Genomic DNA, 8,535 nt, shown 5'->3' on the forward strand with positions numbered 1-8,535 from the left:
ATACCCACCAGCTTTACTGAAAGAAGAGTAGAGGCCCAGAGAGGCAGTTTTGGAGAATAGAAGGGCCAGACATTGACAGGTCCAAGGGGTGCAGGTGACCTAAGGCTGGAATAGGCTGGAAAGAGCACAAGGAGATTTAGTCCAGTTCCAGGAGGTGGAAAGAGGTCTTATCAACCAGGAATCACCCTGGAGTTTGATAGGTCTGCATCTGAGGCCAGCTTGTAAGCAAATTCTGGAACTAGCTGTCTGTAGCATCCTACAATTCTAAAGTTCCAGTGGGTGTACATGAACCCAAGCTGGCTAGCTTAATGTCAACTTTGCACAAGCTAGAGTTATCTGAAAAGAGGGAACCTAACTGAGAAAATGCTTCCAGAAGATCTACCTGTAGGGTATTTTCTTTTTTTTTCTTTTTAATTGTTTTATTTATTTACATTGCAAATATTGACCCCCTTCTCAGTACCCCCTCCAAGAGATTTTTACCCCTCCCCTTTGCCTCTGAAAGGGTGCTCCCCTACTTTCTTAATTAGTGATTGATGGAGGAAGGCACCTGGAGGGAAGGTGCCATCCCTGGGTTGGTGGTCGTGGGTTTTATAATAAAGGAGGTGAAAGAAAATTTTGAAATAGGCCCAACCTAATAAAATAACAGGGCCCTGTGATTTCTTTTCCTAACCTAAATAGTTAAAAATGCCTGTCAGCAGGTTTGGGCCCAGTTAATTAGTTACAGAAAATATAGAGTTATAGGACCAAGGATGAAGGCCTGTTGAGCCTCCCAAGGACTTGGCTAGACACATAGATAAAAAGTATACAAGGACATCCTTAGAAAAACAGAGATATGTCCAAATGAGTAATGGGCCATCTGGTGTTCCTCCAGACCCTTTCCCCCTCCCCTTGAGGTCTTCTCAAGGTCCAAGAAACTGCAATTAACTAGATACTATACTAACTTAGACTGGTACAGTCTGCTGATGTAAAACAACCAATCATGTGTACCCATGTAAAAATCTCCCAATTCCCCCACCCCTTGACTATATAAGTCCTAATTCTTAGAGCCTCGAGGTCAGTCCCTCTATCCCCTATGTGAGATATGGGGATATGGACTGGCCCAGAGCTCTGATATTACACTGCCTCATGTGTTTACATCAAGCTGGTCTCTCGTGAGTTTTTTGGGTGGACGTTGTCCTGAGACTTGAGTGAGAATCCCCCTTTGAGTCCTTTCATTTTGGTTCCCTGACCAGGAAGCCCATCCAGGATTTGTGGGACCACCCAGAACTCACAAAGACCCCTTGGAGGTAGGTTTATGTCTGTGTGCGTGTGTCTTGGTGTCTGAGTGTGCAGCTGCTGAATCTGTGTCTTGTTGTCTGAGTGCAGTATACTGATTTTGTTTTCTGTGTTCCGATTTCTGGTTGTCTGGCAGCTGCGCTTCGAGACTGAGGAGTCTCAGCGCTGTGGAAGGTGTACTGGCAAGCTGCGAATCTGGGAGACGTCCCAGAAGACAAGGAGGGTCGAGACTGCATCCTGACTGCCCATTCTCTGAATGAAGGAGACGGGGTTCTCCTACTATAGGGGAAGGTACGAGGACCTACCCCATCGGAACTGACGTTTGGTTGGCTGTTAAGTCCAGACACAGATGAGTGTGTTTAAATGTAATAGGGTCCTGTGTCTTTAAATTGTTTCTGTGTTTCTTCTGTCGCCATTAGACTACATCCAAGATGGTGGCTGGCCTGGGAACTACATTTCCCAGCAGGCCATGCGGCTCTGAAACCTGCAACCAAGATAGCGGCTCTGACAGTGTGACTAAGACAGAAGTTCTTCTGACAGTTTTTCTATGTCCTGACTGTGTAATTTAGTGCCGCCCGTGGCAGGGGTGAGCTATCTCTGTTGTTTATTTTATATGTTCTTAGACTCTAACTGACGTTTTTGTTGTTGTTGTTTTTGTTTGGACTGAAACTACTATGTAAAACATCCTGAGTTAAAAAGAGATAACCACCAGCAGAAAAAGAGATAGAGCCACCAGTGAGTGCTACTACAGAGCAGAGAGGTGGACGGGTCCTTTGCCGAAGGACACCACAGTTTAGGTGGCCCACCCACGACAACTGGGTGGTTTTCCACCAGCCACCTATAAAGATAGATAAGGCCCAGGTGATTAAAAACCTAGAAGAGGAGAGACATCTTCCCTGAGCCATGCTGGATGAAACAGCCACAGCAAGATTATTCACCTGAGAGTTATTATTATTAAAACAAAACAAAACAAAACAAAAAACTGGTTAAAATTGCTTACTTAATTTAGTTTAAAACTTACTTGAGAAACAGTCTCAATTTACACAAGAAAAACTGATAATTTGCCCTGCTCTGTGGCCAAGAGAAGGGCACCAGCAGAAAAAACCTTGAAAGAATTTACTGTTTTTATAAGCAGCTCTTGGAAGCAAGCCAACAGTTTTTTGGCTTAGGTAATAAGAAAGTTGATAGTGGTTTTCCCCAGTTTAATAAGTAAAAGAGTACCTTTTTCTTAAATTACAGCTAAAAAGTTACAGGCTGTCCTGAGTCAGAAAAGAAAATATAGGCTTCTGTTTTGATAGACTTTCTAGCCATTGCTGTCTGAGATGATTTCATTATTTATATGAGACTTTCATCAAGATTTGGTTCAAAGATGAGAGTTCAGACAAGATAAAATGAAGAAGTGGTGAAGACTTGTGCTCTTATGTTAGATATAAAAATGTTTACTTTATCTTTCTTGTTGTATATCATTTCTAAAATAATATTCTAATCAGAAATAACTCTTTAAAAGGTTTTCATAGAACTATGACCAAAGTTTCTATTTTGCCAAAAGTTAAATTCAAATAAGTGTCAAATGTAACTCAAGTTGCCTTTTAAAAATTGTTAATACTGTGTGAACCTTCAACATCATAATAGTCCTTGCTGTGAAATGCTATAGATAAGGCTATTCATTCTAATTTGGTTTCTTTCTTAGAGCTTCAGAGGTGAGCTCACATTACACCTGTAGACAAGATACTATTTGCAGACTGAACTAGGTTGTGGTCCCTAATGTGATGTGAACAGCAGTCATGCAGCCTCACAAATGCATCAGTCTGTACAGAGTTCTAGAAGACTATTTACTGCTTTTACAGGTGGTCAAAACAATAAATAAGATGAAAGCCTTTCTTTCCCAAGACCTTTATAGGTTCTGGTTTTCAGGAGTGCTCTTCAAGATGAAAAAGCGGGAGAAGATACTGAAAAAAAAAAAAAAAGGAACATTCCCTTAGACATGGGGACCCCATCAATTGATCAGGCTGTGGTCTACAGAGGGTTACTTCTGACCAGATGCGACTAAGATCTTCATGTGACAGAAGGTAAGGGACACCTGAAGGCCCACGCCAGTTCCCATTGACAGGTCATAAGAGAGAGCTACTTGAGTTTAAACAGGGAGGCTAGAGAGACTACAAGATAAGCCATTAAAAGATTTAGTATAAGTTGCTGAGAAAGTCTACCATATCAGGGACGTAATAAAAGAGGGATGTAGGAAGCCGTGGTCAGCGGTGATATATGCGCCATTCCAAGATGGCTCAGACATTGTGTCCTCCACAAGTAAATAACTATCTGCACAGGTGCAAAAAGGCAAAAGCACGCCAAAAGTCATTGCCCATCCCGGGGCGTATTATGGGTAATGAGTGAACAGCCAATCAGAAGTGAATACGTCACTCTAGGGTGTATTTAAGCTGTGCCTCTTCCTGTCTTTGGCCCTTCTGCGGTCTTTCACGTCTGCTGATACAGATTAAAGCCTCGCTGTGGTAACTACCCGAATTCCGTCTCTCGTGTCTCTCTTCCGCGGGTGAAAGGGGACACGGGAGGCACGTGCAAGAGAGAGAGAGAGAGAGAGAGAGAGAGAGAGAGAGAGAGAGAGAAGAAAGAAAAAAGAAAGCTGAAAATAAACAGAGAAAAGAAAAGAGACCAGTGTACACTTTATAAATAAAAGAGTCAGCTGTGGAGACCAAGAATGCCCTAACAAATACAAGCCAGGGTCAAGAAATCCCAGGCCTTGAAAAAACACCCTAAATGACAAAGATATTAACTCTGTGTGAAGACAGCGATTGAGATAGAAGGGGTTTGGAGCCACTCAACTCTTGATAGACACAGGGTCTTCCTCCAAGCCAATGGACCAAAACATATTCATGGACTACCTGAAAAAAGATAGACCAAGAGATGGGCTGGGTATCCCATTCATTCATGGTCATCCTAGACTGTCCCTACCCTTTGTTGGGTCAAGACTTACTCCCCAGGATGGGGGACCAGATACACCTCCTACCCACAACTAACTGACAAGAACTCACAGATAAAAGAAAGGTTTCTCCTACTGACCGGGAGCTGAGACAACCTACTTTACAGACGGAAACAGTTTTCTCCATGCTGGTCAGAGACAAGCCAGCGCTACTATGGTGGACACAAATGTCATCTGGGCTGACTCCCCACCCCTGAGATCATCGGTCCAGAGAACAACCTTGGAACTTGGGGCTGACAAGAAAATCAACATCTACATAGACAGCAGATATGCCTTTGCCAAAGCCCATATCTGCAGGGCTATATACCAAGAGAGACAACTGCTGAAGCCAACAGCTCTTCCAGAAGGGAAGAGACTCAGTGGCCTGAGACAATAACCAGACAGATCAAGTGGCTTGATTCAGGAGCCTGTCTCAGTTATGGGCCTAAGAGATGGCCTCACTTAAAACAAAACAAAACAAAACAAAACAAAACAAAACAAAACAAAACAAAACAAAACAAAACGATGGGACTCAGATTGCTAACCATCCTGCCAACTACTATCTAGAAGAAAAGAGACAATGGTGCACACAAGAAGAGAGAACTATACTCCCCAGAAAACAAAAGACTTGCTAGGCTAAATACACAGATGGACTCTTGAGATATGAGTACAACCAAACAGTTAAGAGATTTAAAACACATAATAGACCTCAGGTTTTGGGCCAGAGAAATAATAAGACAATATAAGATATGCCAACAAACAAACGCCTATGAGACTTAAAATAAATAAGAAAATACCTAAAAGAGAACAGCCTAAAACATATACAGAGAGACAACCAAGAAGATATTAATATAGAGGTTTCAAGTGTCCTAAGTAATTAGATCAGATAACAGTTTTAAGATAAGTCAAAAATTGTCAGAGCTATTAGAGACTAATTAGAGGTTCCACTGTTTATACTGTCTCCAGAACTCAAGACAGGTAGAGAGAATAAACAGAGACATTAACTAAATTGCCCCCGGGAACTGGTGCTGGCTGGGGGTTGTCCCTTCCCTTGTCCCTGTTCCAAACCCAAAATGTCCCTCTTGTGTGAAAAATGATTTTTCAGGCTACTAAGAGACTGTTCCTGGTGCTATTGACAATCTGACCTCTGTTAAAGTTCACCAGCACCTGTGCCTGATGCCACTGAAGACTAGCCAGACACCTGAACAACCCCCTCAAGCTCAAGATCACCACTGTTCTACAAGGCCAAAGAACAACAGGCCTTGACTCCTGAGATATCTCTACCCTAGAGACATAGAGATAATACAATCTTAGAGGGTGGGACCTAAGATATTTAACCCAAAGTTAAATAACTCTTTTGGCCTACAATAAGATGACTCTAGAACCTAAAACAGATAATTTTAAGATTAAAATTATTCAGAAGAAAAAGGGGGGAATGAAAGAAAATTTTGAAATAGGCCCAAACTAATAAAACAACAGGGCCCTGTGATTCCTTTTCCTAACCTAAATAGTTAAAAATGCCTGTCAGCAGGTTTGGGCCCAGTTAATTAGTTACAGAAAATATAGAGTTATAGGACCAAGGATGAAGGCCTGTTGAGCCTCCCAAGGACTTGGCTAGACACATAGATAAAAAGTATACAAGGACATCCTTAGAAAAACAGAGATATGTCCAAATGAGTAATGGGCCATCTGGTGTTCCTCCAGACCCTTTCCCCCTCCCCTTGAGGTCTTCTCAAGGTCTAAGAAACTACAATTAACTAGATACTATACTAACTTAGACTGGTACAGTCTGCTGATGTAAAACAACCAATCATGTATACCCATGTAAAAATCTCCCAATTCCCCCACCCCTTGACTATATAAATCCTAATTCTTAGAGCCTCGAGGTCAGTCCCTCTATCCCCTATGTGAGATATGGGGATATGGACTGGCCCAGAGCTCTGATATTACACTGCCTCATGTGTTTACATCAAGCTGGTCTCTCGTGAGTTTTTTGGGTGGACGCCGTCCTGAGACTTGAGTGAGAATCCCTCTTTGAGTCCTTTCAGAGGCTGAGCAAGTTATGAGAAACAAGCCAGTATATTGATTGATGTTGGTCATAGGTGCTGCAGGAAAGAGAAGCTCATCTAAGCCTTCATTTTTTGAAGGAGCAGAGGGGTCAGCCTTCATGGAACAGACTGACACCCAGTTAGCTCACTCCACTTACTTTATCCAAACATTATACAAGGTTAATTGGGGCAGGGAAAGGTTCTAACTACCAAAGTTATCTTGCCCTTACTGTCTGTGAGAGCAGACAACTCACACAAATGTCAGTCCCCTTTGACCGTGGTTAGCAAGAATCAAAAATAAGAACTCCAGATTTGCCAGGAGTCTTAGGACCAAGGTCAGTGCAGCTGCAAGTTCTCACATAGCTCCAAATGCAGAGTCTCTAGAGAGGCAACATTTCTTCAAGGTTCTGTTTCATAACAATTCCTCAGCCTTTACTAATTGACACAAACATAGCAAAGGCTTTGTGTGGGAAACGACTCCACTCTCGCCATTACAAGGTGGCGCTTGGCATAGGCATTGCTTGAGAGAAAAGACAACTCCATATATTGAGTTGTATGCGCTGAGAGGTGTGGTTACCCGATCACCCCACCTCGCATCATTGAGACTGGCCAATCTCCAGTGACTTTGTGGCAGTTGCTGATAGGATTAAGGCAATGCTTATACGGGGATGCGGGAGCTGGGGAGGAGAGAAGAGAGAGAAGCTCGCTGTACAGGGATAGCTGAATAAACCGCTTGTAGAAGAACACGGTTGCAGTTGCCTTATTCCGCTGGTCGGACGTGGGTAGTGACAGCTTTGCTGAAACATTCCACTTAAAATCAGACACAAAAGCTTTACTATACATATCACTACATCCATAAGCAGATGGCCTCTGCATCAGTTCCTGCCCTGTTTAAATTCCTGTCCTGACTTCCTTCAATAATGAACAATGGAAATATAAGCCAAATAACCCCCTTTTCTTCTGAAGTTGCTTTGGTAATGGTGTTTTATCATAGAAATAGTAACTCTAGCTAACATGGCATCCTTCTGGGGGTGATATATACTCACAAGACTTCAGGATGTGGCTGCTCCCCACCCCAAACTACTGGGTGTGGTATTCTCAATGAAAAATGTCCTCTATAGACTTGTGTATTTGAACATTTGTTTCCCAGTTGCTGGGGGAAGTAGCTCCTTGGGGTAGGCTTCGAGGGGTCATGGCCTCAATCCACTTCCTATTCTCTGTATCTGCTTCCTATGTGTAGATGAAAGGTGACCTCTGCTTTCTGCTTTGGCCACCATGCTCTGTCTTCCCTGCCATGATAGGCTCTTATCTCCTTGGAACCATAAATGAAACCCTCTTTTCCTTAAGTTGCATTTGGCATAGTACTTTATCAGAGCGACTAATAAACTTTGGAAATGCCGTTTGCTCATTTCAGAAAGCAGTTTGGGGCACCTCAAGAGGATGAGAGGATCAGCCTATAACACACAGTACAAAGCTAAGTGTGGCCAGCAGAGGCCCCTGATATGCCAAGAATGAAACTGGTTGATGTGAAGACAGCCACGGAGGATATCACACACTTGCCCAGTACACTTAGCAATAACATCAAGTACAGGAGACACAACAAGTTCAACTAAACCCTATCCCTGCATGCATACATACAGCTAGCAGCCTCTGGGTTCTGAGGACTGAGAAGGAAGATGCTGCTGTAATCATATTTTTTCTTTTGTCTCCTGCCACATGATTCCCTTTTCTTCCTATATGTTAAACAAGACTTATGGTAGGTAGTGTATTTTAAAAATTTATATTTTCATTTTTTATTTCTGTTCATATATTCATCAAATTTGTTCATATGTTTTCCCATATTTTTATTTCCTTTTCTTTGGTTTCTCTTTTCTTTTTTGACCCCATGTTTCCTCCTCTCACCCATATTTTTTGCTATTTTTGCTTTGTTATTAAAGACAATACTCTTTAATAGTCTAATGCAGATGTGAGCTGCAATAATGAGTGCTACTGCAATATATACCCATGACTACAGTTATGGCAAAAAGGTACTAGGAATAACTAACTTTTGGAATATAACCAGTGAAGTTCTAAGATAAATGTTATAGCCATGAATGCTTACATTAAACGGTAGGAAAATTTCAAATACACAACAGAAAAATTTGCCTTGAGGCCTCAGGAAAACACTTTAAACTCAAAGTAGTACACAGTAAGAAACAGTTAATAATCAGGGCTGGAATCAATGAAATAGATTTTGAA

At 42.1% G+C, this 8,535-nt stretch overlaps 1 long non-coding RNA gene across 2 annotated transcripts; it reads left to right on the forward strand.

Moving 5' to 3' along the window:
* The first annotated feature begins 1,025 nt into the window (after positions 1-1,025).
* LOC143442914 (uncharacterized) lies at positions 1,026-3,888 on the forward strand. Of its 2 annotated transcripts, XR_013111548.1 has the most exons (3): positions 1,037-1,286; positions 1,412-1,566; positions 1,695-3,888. It is a non-coding gene; the product is annotated as an uncharacterized LOC143442914 (long non-coding RNA). The 2 variants fall into 2 exon arrangements; XR_013111547.1 differs by having other exon boundaries at positions 1,026-1,286; positions 1,412-3,888.
* The last annotated feature ends 4,647 nt before the right edge of the window (positions 3,889-8,535 follow it).

The sequence above is a fragment of the Arvicanthis niloticus genome, chromosome 6, assembly GCF_011762505.2.
Source record: "Arvicanthis niloticus isolate mArvNil1 chromosome 6, mArvNil1.pat.X, whole genome shotgun sequence".
Taxonomy (NCBI): domain Eukaryota; kingdom Metazoa; phylum Chordata; class Mammalia; order Rodentia; family Muridae; genus Arvicanthis; species Arvicanthis niloticus.